The sequence below is a fragment of the Rhipicephalus sanguineus genome, chromosome 6 (assembly GCF_013339695.2).
Source record: "Rhipicephalus sanguineus isolate Rsan-2018 chromosome 6, BIME_Rsan_1.4, whole genome shotgun sequence".
Classification (NCBI taxonomy): domain Eukaryota; kingdom Metazoa; phylum Arthropoda; class Arachnida; order Ixodida; family Ixodidae; genus Rhipicephalus; species Rhipicephalus sanguineus.
Window position 1 is genome coordinate 69,503,630 of NC_051181.1, and position 12,583 is coordinate 69,516,212.

At 47.6% G+C, this 12,583-nt stretch overlaps 1 long non-coding RNA gene across 1 annotated transcript in view; it reads left to right on the forward strand.

Moving 5' to 3' along the window:
* Positions 1-229: 229 nt before the first annotated feature.
* LOC125758984 (uncharacterized) overlaps positions 230-12,583 on the forward strand; it is a 38,609-nt gene continuing 26,255 nt past the window's right edge. The window contains exon 1 of the long non-coding RNA XR_007416528.1: positions 230-358. This is a non-coding gene — a long non-coding RNA (uncharacterized LOC125758984). The remainder of the gene's footprint in view (positions 359-12,583) is intronic.

The following is a 12,583-nucleotide window of genomic DNA, read 5'->3' on the forward strand; positions in this document are numbered from 1 at the left end:
TGCAGTTTCAAAAAGGACTGTGTGATTATTTTGTTCAGTGTAAAAGCACCTCCTGTGAGTGGCAAACAGGCATATCATCCTTTAGTGCAACTTGTAAACACACTTGTGTCATATACATTCCTGCTTCAAGTGACATCATGAAACTACAGTCTTTTGGTGTACAGTCAAGCATGGTCTGCATATCATTTCAGATAGCTGACTAGCATATGCCAAAAAACTTATGAAGAGCAAGCACTGCCACGAAATCTTGCAGTGTCAGTTTTACTGGAGAGAAAGGCTATGCTTACAGGCTTGCCGCACGAAATGACGCCACATGATATGTGTTGTGTGCATCATTTCAGAAGGCTGACAATCACATGTCAAAGCAACTTGGGCAGACGTGCTCACACTACTCCAAGAAAGAGAAGTATCGATTTAAAAACACTTACGCACTACACTTTTCACACCAAAAAGATGACACGCAAGTAAAGAAACGCGAAAAAAAGAACAGAAAAATGAAGACAAGTTAAAACGGCAATAAAGTCTTGGCCGACGAGGTGGCTACAGCAGCAGTGAAGACTGGGGAACTCCAGGCCCATTCGCAGCCAGGAGATGTTAGAGGGTGCCTGCGATGCATTAGGTAGCCGAACGCATGCCCCTCACTTCATCGACAAGCTCCGGATGCTGCAGGTAGAGAAATTCACAATGTATTACAGGCCACCTAATGCAAGAACACACAGGAAACCAAACTAATGCTCCATCGGTTTGATTCTGATAGGCAGCGATGACGAGGAATTTGTCATTGAGCTGGAGAAAAAATCCAACCGTTTTTTGTTATTTATACGTTTAAACCAGGGCCCAACCACAAGAAGTCTAATAGATTTGAAGTGTTGGTTTCACTTATTTTTGTTCCATGAAAATGTGACCCTGAATTGACTCCGCTTCTTCCTAACCTCGGTACAAGCACTTCAAAGTAGCATCGTTAAGTCTTCACACTTGAGCCGCCTTTACGTGGCAAAAAAAAAAAAAAAAAACTCGAAACTTGGCGAAAAACTCGTAGCACTTCTAGCCACACACACCAAAAACAGGCCCGCCGCTGCTGGAACAGCCTGATAGGTGGCTCCGTGAATTTTCCCCTCTTTTTTTTTTTCAGAGCTCTCGCCGCAACGCGGTAAACCAATGCAGCATATATGATACAGTTCTTTGCAGTCTACAACAGTTATGCTTATCAAATCTATTCGTTATATCATCACAAATGAAACACTGTGGTGTGCATGTTAACGCAAGTGTTTTACGCAACGAGTTTCTTCTGTGCAAGTTCGATTCAGCAGAAATGTACGTAAAATGCACAGGGGAAACAACTGAATGTGCTGCGCCCCGCCATGTACGCTGTAACTACGCTCGCTCACGCACTATCGTTCACGAAATCAAAAGGTGAAGCTTAATAGATATCAGACGATAGAACTACAGGCTTCCCCAGTTCATAACGATGTTTCTTCGCTACCTTCAAGAACCAAAGCAAATTAAACATAACGCGGTAACGGCATGCTCGGCATAGTTTACTCACCTTGCGGCTAGAATTCCATGTTTTCCTTGCTCTTCGCAGCTTACGATATTCCTCTGCGACGAAAATACTCCCCGGTAGTCGCGATCACATTCTTTTCGCAGCATTATAGGTGACAGAGCTAAAACACGGCTCGCAAAGACGATCAGCTGTTTTTCTCGCAACGGCCGCCTTAAGCGACTTGGATTGGATGCAAAAGCGACACCCATGTGGCTACGACTCTCAAAATACGTTTGTTTTGCGTTTTCTTCGCAATACGCTTCATTAACCTTAGCACCAGAAGCTCATAAAACAAATTTATTTTCATTTACCTACAATTGTTTTTTTGTCACACGCTCGCGGACGAAATAAAAGAGTTATACGGCCCCTTTGCGGCCCTCAGCCGAAAAGTCACTAAAGCCCCAAGATTTTCCTTCCGAAAATACATAAAAAATGCTAGGGATTTCCCCAGAATTTCTACCTAAAAAACGCCAACTGCCGCACTTGTCTTTCTCAACAAGCTATGGGTGCCTACGAGCGCTTTTTATTGGCCAAATTCAAAAAACGTCGCGGCTTCCGGCGTGGGCGGTGCTTCAAGCGTGACGTAACAGGGAAAACGGAATACGGAACACGGAATAAAAGTACATTATACGGCCGCAGAATAAGCTGTAATCTGCGGACATGCACGACGTACGCACACATACAAACACGGTGTGGCTAGCAGACGACGCAAGGAGCCATCCACACCACGGGGTTTCGCCCGCTCGACGCTAGGTGCCGTCTCTGCTCGATCTCGCGGCCAATATTTTTGCCAACCGAACATCGTGCCTCCCACAGGCGTATTCGTGGGCGTTTGTCCTTGTTCCCATAGAGTTGCCTAAAATTAACTAGAGGGGACTCTGGCGCTGCGATCGTTCAGCCACCAAGGGAATGATGGGTAGTACACGAATTTACCTAGTCTTCGTGCTTGCGGGCTCCGAACGCACTTGTGGCTTTGTTTATTCTTGTGTTTTGGTTTTATTTTTGATAAAATAATTGGCCGTTGTGAACTTTATGACCAGATTTCAATTGGTGAGCCTAAAAAGGTTAAACTGGTGAAGTGTAACTGCTGACTCTTGCTTAACTTCGTTTTGCAACAAAGCGGATACGGGCGACGCGGAGCCAAAGAGAGCCGAGATAACGAAGTTTAGACAAATTCGTGTACTAATCATTCCCATGCTGGCTGTAGCGCCATGCGTTGCAGCTCCCATGGGCACTAGCGCCAGAGTTCGCTCTAGTAAGTATTGTGGGAAACTCTATGCTCGTTCCGGCAAGTTGTTTCATTTCACCTGCCGCGTGGAAATTTCTACTTTCGAAGGCAACAATTAAGGGCGCACATGCAGCACTCTCGTGCAGCTTGTTTCGCTTCTCTCGAATATTACAGATGAATAAATGTGCAGGTTACTCCTCTTTACATTACACGTCTGAAGATTTTTCTACAGTAACGAATTGGTAAAAACACTGCCTCCACAAGCAAGTAAATAGTAACATTTCGAGCTGCAAATGCTACGAAGGGCGCATATTTCATGGATGTGACAGACTATGAGTGGTACGTCGTGAGCGCGGTAAATTTGAATGCGAGACACAGAACCCACGTGATCTTATACTCTTTTGTACTTCGTGCGTGTGTGCATAGTTTGTGCGATTAAGCTTATAGATGAATCGTGCCACGCGTTGGCGTTGCGGAGTGAGCACTGCTCCTCGGCAAGAGCAAACGCGGTGGACGAACCCGATCTTTGCCGCGTGCGTCTGTCAATCAAACTGATTGACGCCCGAACTCGGATACGAACTCGTTGATTCTGAGAAGACCGCAGTTCAACTTGTGACTGTCATAGTGTCGGTGTGCATGTCAAGCGTTTCATGCAGTGGACACTAAGCAGCAGCTTCTTTGCATATAAACTAAATTGGTCAAATTGCACTACTTGAGCAAGGCTGGAGCCATCGGATGAGGTTGTGATAACCTAGATTCCTTCAGGTTTCTACGTGGCTCATCTACCAGTATGCTTCGGAGTGAAGGCCACGTCAGTGCGGTCTCAATTTTGATGATATTAATTAGCAAGGTCTTCATTACCATGATCTTAAATAGTCATGCCCTATTTGTTATCGTTTTAATTAACAAAACATTAATTATTCAGGTTTAATAGCAATGACCTAATAGTGCAGATCGAATTAGCATATTTCTAATCAACATGACCTTAGTAAGAGGGTCCGAATTGCCTTGGTTTTAATAAGCGAGCCCCTGGTTAGTGTCGTGTTAACTAAAGTTGTCTTAATTAGCTCGATCTTAGCTTCACACGGCGCCCCGCCACGGTGGTCTAGTGGTTATGGCGCTCGACTGCTGACCCGAAGGTCGCGGGATCGAATCCCGGCCGCGGCGGCTGCAATTTCGATGGAGGCGAAAATGTTTGAGGGCGGTGTACTTAGATTTAGGTGCACGTTAAAGAACCCCAGGTGGTTGAAATTTCGGGAGCCCTCCACTACGGCGTCTCTCATAATCATACCGTGGTTTTGGGACGTTAAACCCAGAAAAAAAATAGCTTTTTACGGCTTCATTAGCACAGTCTTAGCAGGTTGTGGTATAAATAGATGAGTCTTAGCATGACATGGCTTAATTAGCTTGGTCATAGCATATCCTGACATAATTAGATAAGTTTACCACCCAGCCATTAGCTAGTCAGTCGGGTGCACGTGCTCGGGGAGCGAGCAGAGAATGAATGAGAGAACGAAGATGGCGCGCGCCGGCCGAGCAACGCGCTGGAATGTACAGGCCGCCCATGATATTTACACACGTGACCTCGGCGATTAGCTGCGGCCGCGCTATCGTAGTGCGCTCGGCATGAGCTACTCTAGGCCACGGTGCTGAATATTCTAAAGGACACTTAGTGAGTACATTAAACGCCTGAAAAGGAAGTGAAAGAGCCCGTAGCTCTAGAAATATGGTTGGTCCTTCCGTCGTAGGAATCGGTATAATATCAAAGTAAACCTTGTCTTTACAGCAGTTGTTGAATGTTTATTGTGCATTATGCACAGTACTCATTCAACGGCGCTGTTGTGTGTTTACTGTGCAACACCAATGTACTACATTGGTGTTGAGCACCTATAGCACCATTAAACGTGGATATACCCACGTTGACGCTTGGTCGCTATCACCATCCTGACGACTAACGTCCATGATAAATGATTTAGCAAACCTTTGTGATAGCTGTAGTAGTCAACGGTGGGAGTGTAATCAGAGAAAGCGGTGTGACAGCCAGAAGAGCGTCGCTGATTGAACGCAGAACTTGAGCTGTGGTCGCCATCCCACCGCTGCTAAGAACTATTGAACACCACTGCGAGACTACAGGGAAACGCAACGCGCGTCGTGTCTAACTTCTAGCCCGGCCACGACACCAGGGAACCACGCCTTGAATGTGCTTGGCTAGATGGTCACTGTTCCACCTTTCTCCAGCGTCATCATTTCCGTCCGCACAAAGAAAACGCAGGCTGCAAAGGCGTCATCGAAGGCGACCTGCACCTGTGTGTTAGTCGCAACATTTGCGTCGTAAGACGGATAGCCAAGCATCGTGGAGGGAAAGTTAAGCGATGCTCCCGAATCTCAGCAACGAATACAAGCATGTCAGCAAAGGCAACTGCAGTCTCCTTTATCGAATAAATTGTGGAAACCAGCAGCGTTTTTGCCCTCACATATTTTACCGAACCTTCTGCGACGGCGCAACGGCCAGAGCGCGTTTTGACGTCAACCTGAGTCTTTCCCAGCACAGTCTTGCGCCGACAAAACAAGGACTGCTTCTCGTCATATTCGCGAATTCCGGTTGTCCGCGAATTGCGAAAGTGCGGTTGCCAAACGCCGCACTAAAACCGAAGACTATGTCCATCCGCTCCGTCAGAGCACACACCGAGTGTTCGACGCGAGAACGTGAGGACGTGAAAAAAAATGTCGACGAAATGCTTTGCGATGACATCATCAAGTCCTCCCAGAGTTCGTAGGCGCCTCCCGTGGTGTTAGTGAAGAAGGATGGGAACCTACGTTTGCGCGTCAATTATCGGCGCCTCAAGAATAATCGCGGAGAAGGACGTGTACCTCCTCCCGCGGATAGACGACGCCCTGGATCGACTTTACGACGCGTAGTACCTTTCGTCCATATACCTGAAAACCGGGCACTGGCAAATCGAAGTCGCCGAGAGTGACAGAGAAAAGGCTGTCTTTAACACCAGATGCCCTGTTGGAGTTCAAGTACATGCCCTTTGGTCCTTGCTCGGTGCTCGCAACTTTCCAACCCGTTAGGGATAGAGCACTCACAGGCGTAATGTGGCCGACGTGCCTCGTGTACTTGAAAGACGTCTTTGTGTTTGCCTCATACTTGGACAAACACATTCGGCACCTTGAAGCTGCACTTCAACCAATCATTAGCCCCGTCTCGCCATGAACACAGAGAAGTACCCCTTCGCGTACGAGGGAGCTTTTGTTCTTGGGCCACGTCTTTAGCAAGCCTGTAGTTCGCCCCTTCCCGCAGAAAACATTTCCCATCGCTGCTTTCCCGCCAACCACCGAAAAGAAGGCCGTACGCTGTTTTCTCGACTTGTGTGCCTATTGCAGACGCTTCGCCATAGAATTTTCACAGATCCCCGAGCCGCTAACTCACCTCACAAAAACTGACCTGCAATTCAACCGGGAAACGGCGCATGTCGAGGCATTTCAAGAAGTTAAACGACCCCTGCAGACGGCTCCGATACTTGCGCATTACGACGAATACACTAATACGGAAATCCACACCAATGCAAGGTGCGTAAGACTTGGCGCCGTCCTTGTCTAGAGTAATGACGGACCGGAAAGGGTCATCAGTTATGCTAGCCGGACGCTATTCAAGGCGGAAACCAACTATTCCAAAAAAGAAAACGAGGGCATTGTCATCATCTGGGCTACACAAATGTTTTGCCCCTACCTCTACAGCAGGCCCTTGTGAGCGACCGCCACGTTTTGCGTTAGCTAGCTAACTTGAAGGACCTTTCATGTCGTGTCGCACGGTGGAGCCTGAGACTTCAAGAATTCGACGTTACCTTCGTTTAATAGTGCGGAAGAAAACACTCCGACGCCTGACGTCTATCTCGTGGCATCGTCGACCCACCGTCGCAGGACGACCAGGATGAATACAACTGCGAACCATAAGGTCCGACGACTTCGCTGAACTACAGCGAGCTGACCCGAAATTCAGAAGCCTTGTGGAATACCTAAAGTGCAGGACCGCCGTCTTTCCGGAGGTATTCCAGCGAATACTGGCGCTGTTTTTCTTGAGGAACGGTTCTCCAAAAAAAGAATTCGCCACTTCGAGCCAACTGCGTTCTCGTGGTGCCTTCAGCATTGCAACCAGAAGTCCTGCAGGCCCTGCACGATGACCCGACGGCAGGACACCTGGGTGTTTCCCGACGTCGCTCGCAACGTAAGGACATGCCGAGACTGTCAGCTACGCAAGACACCGCCGACAAGAACAGCAGGCTTTCTACAGCCGACCGAGCTACCTCGGCCACCACTGAAGAAAATCGCGATGGGTCTACCGGGGCTGTTCCCAACGTCGACTTGCGTAAATAAATCGATCAGCGCGCTCAAGGAACCAAATAAATGGTTCGTCTGCGCATTAAGAGTATACAAAAAACGACAGCCATGTTTTAAATCTTCGACGACACCACATGGAATACCAACCCGACGACCATGTGTGGGGCTGGACGAGAATTCGCTGACGAGGACTTAGCGAGAAGCTTCTTCCACGAGGTCGCGGCGCACACGACTACGAGGTTCTCCCCGACGGCATCAAGAACGCTGAGCGGCGCCGTGGACGCCCCGAGGTCGTGCATAGTGCGCGCCTTAAACCGTTCTCTGCTGGTCAAAAATCCTGACGACTGTAATTTTTGCTGACGTTATTAATGTATTTTAGTACTGCAGGCATATCTTTCACTTTCATGATCTGTTCTATTAAGCATCCGGGAATATTTCTTCAGAGGGGGGTATTGCTTTGCGCGTTCTAAAATAACCAAAAATGCTCAACAGGACACGGCCATGTAGTGCACACACGTCGGTTCGGCCACCTTCAAAATACCTCTGCCACCCTGATATCTGCGAATCTTCCGCGAGCGAAACATCGGCGTTATATGGAGAAGCACTCACGAGGGCACATATTTATTTTTTCTTGCGGCAGGACACGACAAACTAAAAAAGTCGGAGCCGACGATGTTTCCTGTTGCATTTACGACGCTCGACAAGTTATGTATTCACATAACTGAAGCGAAACCTACGCTGGTGGTACAAGAGCAGCATTCCGCAGCTCCTCCTATAGTTTGTAAATAGCTCAACGTATGTATAAGCCTGTGAAAAAGCAAGTGAGAATGGGGTAGCCTTGTAGTGCAGCGGTAATGATGTACGCATTCGGTGGTTGTGGTTGCGTGTTCAATTCCTCTGTGGAGTGTATTTCCATGCTGATGTCGTGTTGATATGTAAATATATTGATGCCCAGTTACTAATAGATCCCTGCGATGGGTCATTCTGAAAGCTCCCCGTGAAACGCTGATATGGTTCCAAAATGCATGCTTTATATCGCAACCGGTGTAAAGCCGCCTAGAAAAGTCGCCGAAACAGCTGGTCTGACTATTCACATCAAGGAGCTCACGCGTAAGCATAGGCCGTGCCTAGCCAGGCAAAATTTGACCTAAAGTGCTGCGCAAGTAACGTCACAGGCATTCTGAAGGCCACTTAGAATTGGGCCGCGTACATCGCCACACAGTGAGCTCTCTAGCAACGGCCATAATTTGACCGGATTTCCTGCCTGTATGCTTACACCCTAGCAAGGACTTAAATAACAGTGTATGGCGTTCTAATGTAACCTACGCAGCACGCCGGTGTTGGACCGATCTCGGCCCAGCGTCGAAAAATGACGGCAGCAATATTGGCCCCACGTCGGCAAATCACGCTCGGGCTACTTTCCGCCACATCAGCCCGATGCCGGCTTGCCAGCTTTGGGCCGACGTGGGCTAGCCAGCGTCGGTGTGAGACGGGCCTGCCGTTATTCGGCCGATGACGGCAAGCCGTCAGTGGACCTATGTAAGCTAGCCGATGCTGGCGTCGTCTCGCTCCGCCGACGTCGGGTAGCTGCCGGCTTGACCGTTTACACCCATTATTATGGTGTTTTAGCAGTGGTGGTTTACCATGCGTTAAGTACTGTAGTACTTTACCGTCGTGGTCGGCACCTAGCTAGTTTATATGGGGACACCGGCGTCAGTTGCTCGATGCGTACAGTAACTTGATCAGAAAGGCTGATACATGTGTTAAAAAGTAAGGCGGCTGTGTGCCGACCACGGTAGTTTAGTATTGCTGTAGTTACTGTACTGTAAGTCAGCAGTGCTAAAACAGCGCATTCGCGGCCCAACGGCATTCATCGACTACCAATCGCACCGTAATAAAAAATACGTCTTGATCACAACGACTGCTCCATTGGGGTCTTAGTGTGCCATATAGATCCAGAATTTTGTCGAACCGCGGAAGGACGAGCAGGAAAGTCAATATCGTGTCCAACACATCTGATGGAAGGCCTGCTCCACCAACTACGCATGCGTCTAGGTAATGAAGGGGCAACACATTTGGAAATTGAAAAGCACAAATTTATTGACAGATATGAACACGCGCCAGCAGTTACGGAATAATTATGCCATGAAGGAACACCTAAACATCTGTACATACCATAGCCAAGATCTAAAACAATACAACAGCCAAGGTAATCCTCAAGAAAAGCAGGAAAATCCTGATTGAGAATGGGGTCAGGCGAAGAGTTACAATCTCTTCAATGTTGTTCACTGAACATTCACTATAAGTATTTGAAAAACTATAACGGGAAAAGCATTCGGCAGATCCCACCTGTCGTGGTAGTCGATGTTTTGCGAAGCATGCGGTGGGATGGTGATTTTGGGGTAATTTTTTACTGAACGAGACGTTACAAAATGACGAAAAAGATTTGTATAAATTTGATACGCACATATATATGTTGAAGAGCCGCATATGTGTTATATGACCAGTTGTTTACAGTTGGGTAGCGCTGGCAACGGCAACGTGGGTATTACCAACACCAGAAGCGGTAAGCTGATATTTAGTGCTCACACTTGTCCCTTATGATGGAACACGCACGTACGTTTCAAGAACTCGTGTGCATTGGAAGAAGTTCTTGACAGTTGTTGAGCAAGGTCATCATCACCGTGATCAGTGAGCAAGAGCAGCTAGGCATGACTTGTTGTTGGATTCAGTCGTGATCGTGGTAACGAGGGGTCCATGTGTAGTGAAGTACGAGGTATAGTACAGTTGTTGAAAATCGTTGATTTTTCGGTCATTTCGTCGACAAATTGTCTGAAGATAAAGCCGGCGACATGTCGGAACTTGAAGTCACCGTTCGCGTTGTTGAGGTATAGGCCGTCGAGGCTGGTAGGCCTCGATAGTGCTGGTAGACCAACATCAGGGGATGGCGCTTGCCGTATTCGTAGGCTATCTGGGCGTATGTGGCCTACGTAGCCTAGTCTACAAAGCGGCTGTCAGTCACTCGGGCGTCATCCTCGGTCAACACGAGGCCATCGCCCAGCCTCGTAAGAAATGAAGACGGCAACGCGTCGTTCTGGCAAACTAAGTGCACTTCATGGTGCGAATATCATACGTAACTGTTGTTTATGTATACCTCCGGGGTCGATCAATCTTCAATATACCTTGCTGAATCAGAGCAATACTAATGTGATGTTTATTAGACTGATATAAAAGCGGAGCCAACACTGGAGTAACAGACGTTAATCTGATATGACGCCTGTTTCGTAGCAGTATATATGTAGTGTTATTCCTTTCTTGCAAAATTAGATAGCCAGTAACACAACCAGAATTGACGTCGCACCGACATTACGCCTGCGTAAGCTGTTTTTCGAAACCAATTTATAGAATTGGAATGGCTCTGTGGTAGAATGCCTGATTTCCACGCAGAATGCTTTGGTTCGATTCCTGCTGGGATCCTAATTTTCATTCTTTAAATTCCTGGGGTCAACGCTGCCGATGTCGGTTTTTCTTAACGATCTCGCATTTAAGTTACCAGTGTCTGTTCCCTCTGTTCCTGGGTAGATATAAACCGTCAATCACCTGTGGCGCATACTCGTACAGCGCAACCCGTGGTAAACGGGTATGGGCCACACGTGTCTGGAGGAAAGGGTTTGACGACGAACGCGACATAGTTTTAACGTTACTCATGTCATAACCTGGCAATCATATCCGTCAAATCCTCATACCCTCCCGCGATAATTTTGGTCTACACCGAGCTAAGGAGGCGATCATGAGAGCACCCAGACGTAGGCGGCTAGATAGATATATAGATTGAAACGCTCAAAGTGCCAAAGGTTCGCTAAGAAATGCTTCGCATTTAAATAGGAATAAGGATTAACGAAAAATATTTTAGCTACTTGCATTTTGCGGACAATATCGCGCTTTTCAGCGATGACGCTGACGAGTCGCCAAAAAAAATCGTGAAATGCAAAGGAAAGGAGCAATACAGTAGGATTCAAGACGGATCCGAAGGGAACAAGGATATTGTCGCGTGCGTTTCTTATTATCACTTTTGCTGTATTCGGTTTTCGCCCACAAAGACTGTCAACAACGCTCAGCGCAAACCGCGCCTCATTGTTCAAGATGCTTCGCGATTATTGTAAAGATTGCGCGCAAGACGCGAACACTCGACCTTATTCTAGAACATGCGCGACAATCAGCGATAACGCTTGAATATTAGGCGGCGCATGTATAAATGCCGACGCGCTTCACCGCTTGTGAGTTGATCGACGGTCGACGCTCTGGTCGCCGCTATCAGTGTATTGCTGTAGTTTGACTTTCAATGCCATCATGTTAGTTGCCATCATGTCAATGCCATCATGTTATTGCGTAGTAATTGACAAGTGTGTATCAGCGAAGTGCCGGCGAGTGCGCCCGGCAGCTTTCGGTGGCTGCCGGGATGCGTTTGCTGAAAGCGCCTCGTAACGATGCCCATCGCTTCTTGTACGGACACCGTACGCAAGGAAAAATGGTTCATTCAGGTTAACGATACTAAAGCTCTACTGTACACTCATTCTTACACGTCGGAATTGCTTATCCTTAAACCCAGAAGCGCCGACGGCATGTATGCACGGACTCGGCTGATGCACTAGGCCTGCCTTCGCTGGGAGTCGTACGGGTCATATTGAGGGCGACCGATCACGGCACATGTGGCTGGCGAAGGTTGAAGAATTGGCATTTTAGCGACGAAAGCTTTTCGCTGTTACATTAAAGTGGAAACGACGTAAGCGAAGTGCGAGAATTGCCAGAGATGCGTTTTCATTGCGGTTACGTTGACCAGCGTTGCTTTTCTGGCGTACATGCCGCGCCTGCCGCGGCGCCACTTGTCCGATAGGACGCCAGATCGTAACGTCGTAAAGTATTCATCAGCCAGCCAAGGTAAAAGATCGTCGCAAGTGTATTTGTAAGCGCGTGGTTTCAACTCTCAGACGTCGGCTTGAGCTGCTGTGCTGCATTGAGCCGATATGATAGAGTCCCAGCTGATATTTGGAATTTACTAATGAAAAGAGTGTTGAATAATATGCTGTTTTATAGTAAAAGGTCGATGTGCCAACAGTAGTCCAATACACCATTAGATACTTACACGTGTTTCGTCTATATTTGCGGTTTAAACACGCACAGCAGAGCTGTTCTCACTGGCACTAGAAGGGCGGTAAAACATCATGGATATATATACTGGTCACCGGGTGTATGGTTGTGTGCAGCGCCAGCAGTGATGTTCAGTGTTGCTGTGTTGTGTTTGAATGAATGTGCGGAAGTGAGTTCTGTGTATGTGTGCGGTAAACTTCAAGCATTCTAGCCAGGTTCACTGTTATATTGTACAAAACACATTACGGTTTCTTTTTTTCCCGTTTTTTGAGACGTTAGTCCTAGCAGCAAGAGTGATTCTACTCTTGGAGGGAGTTCATGCT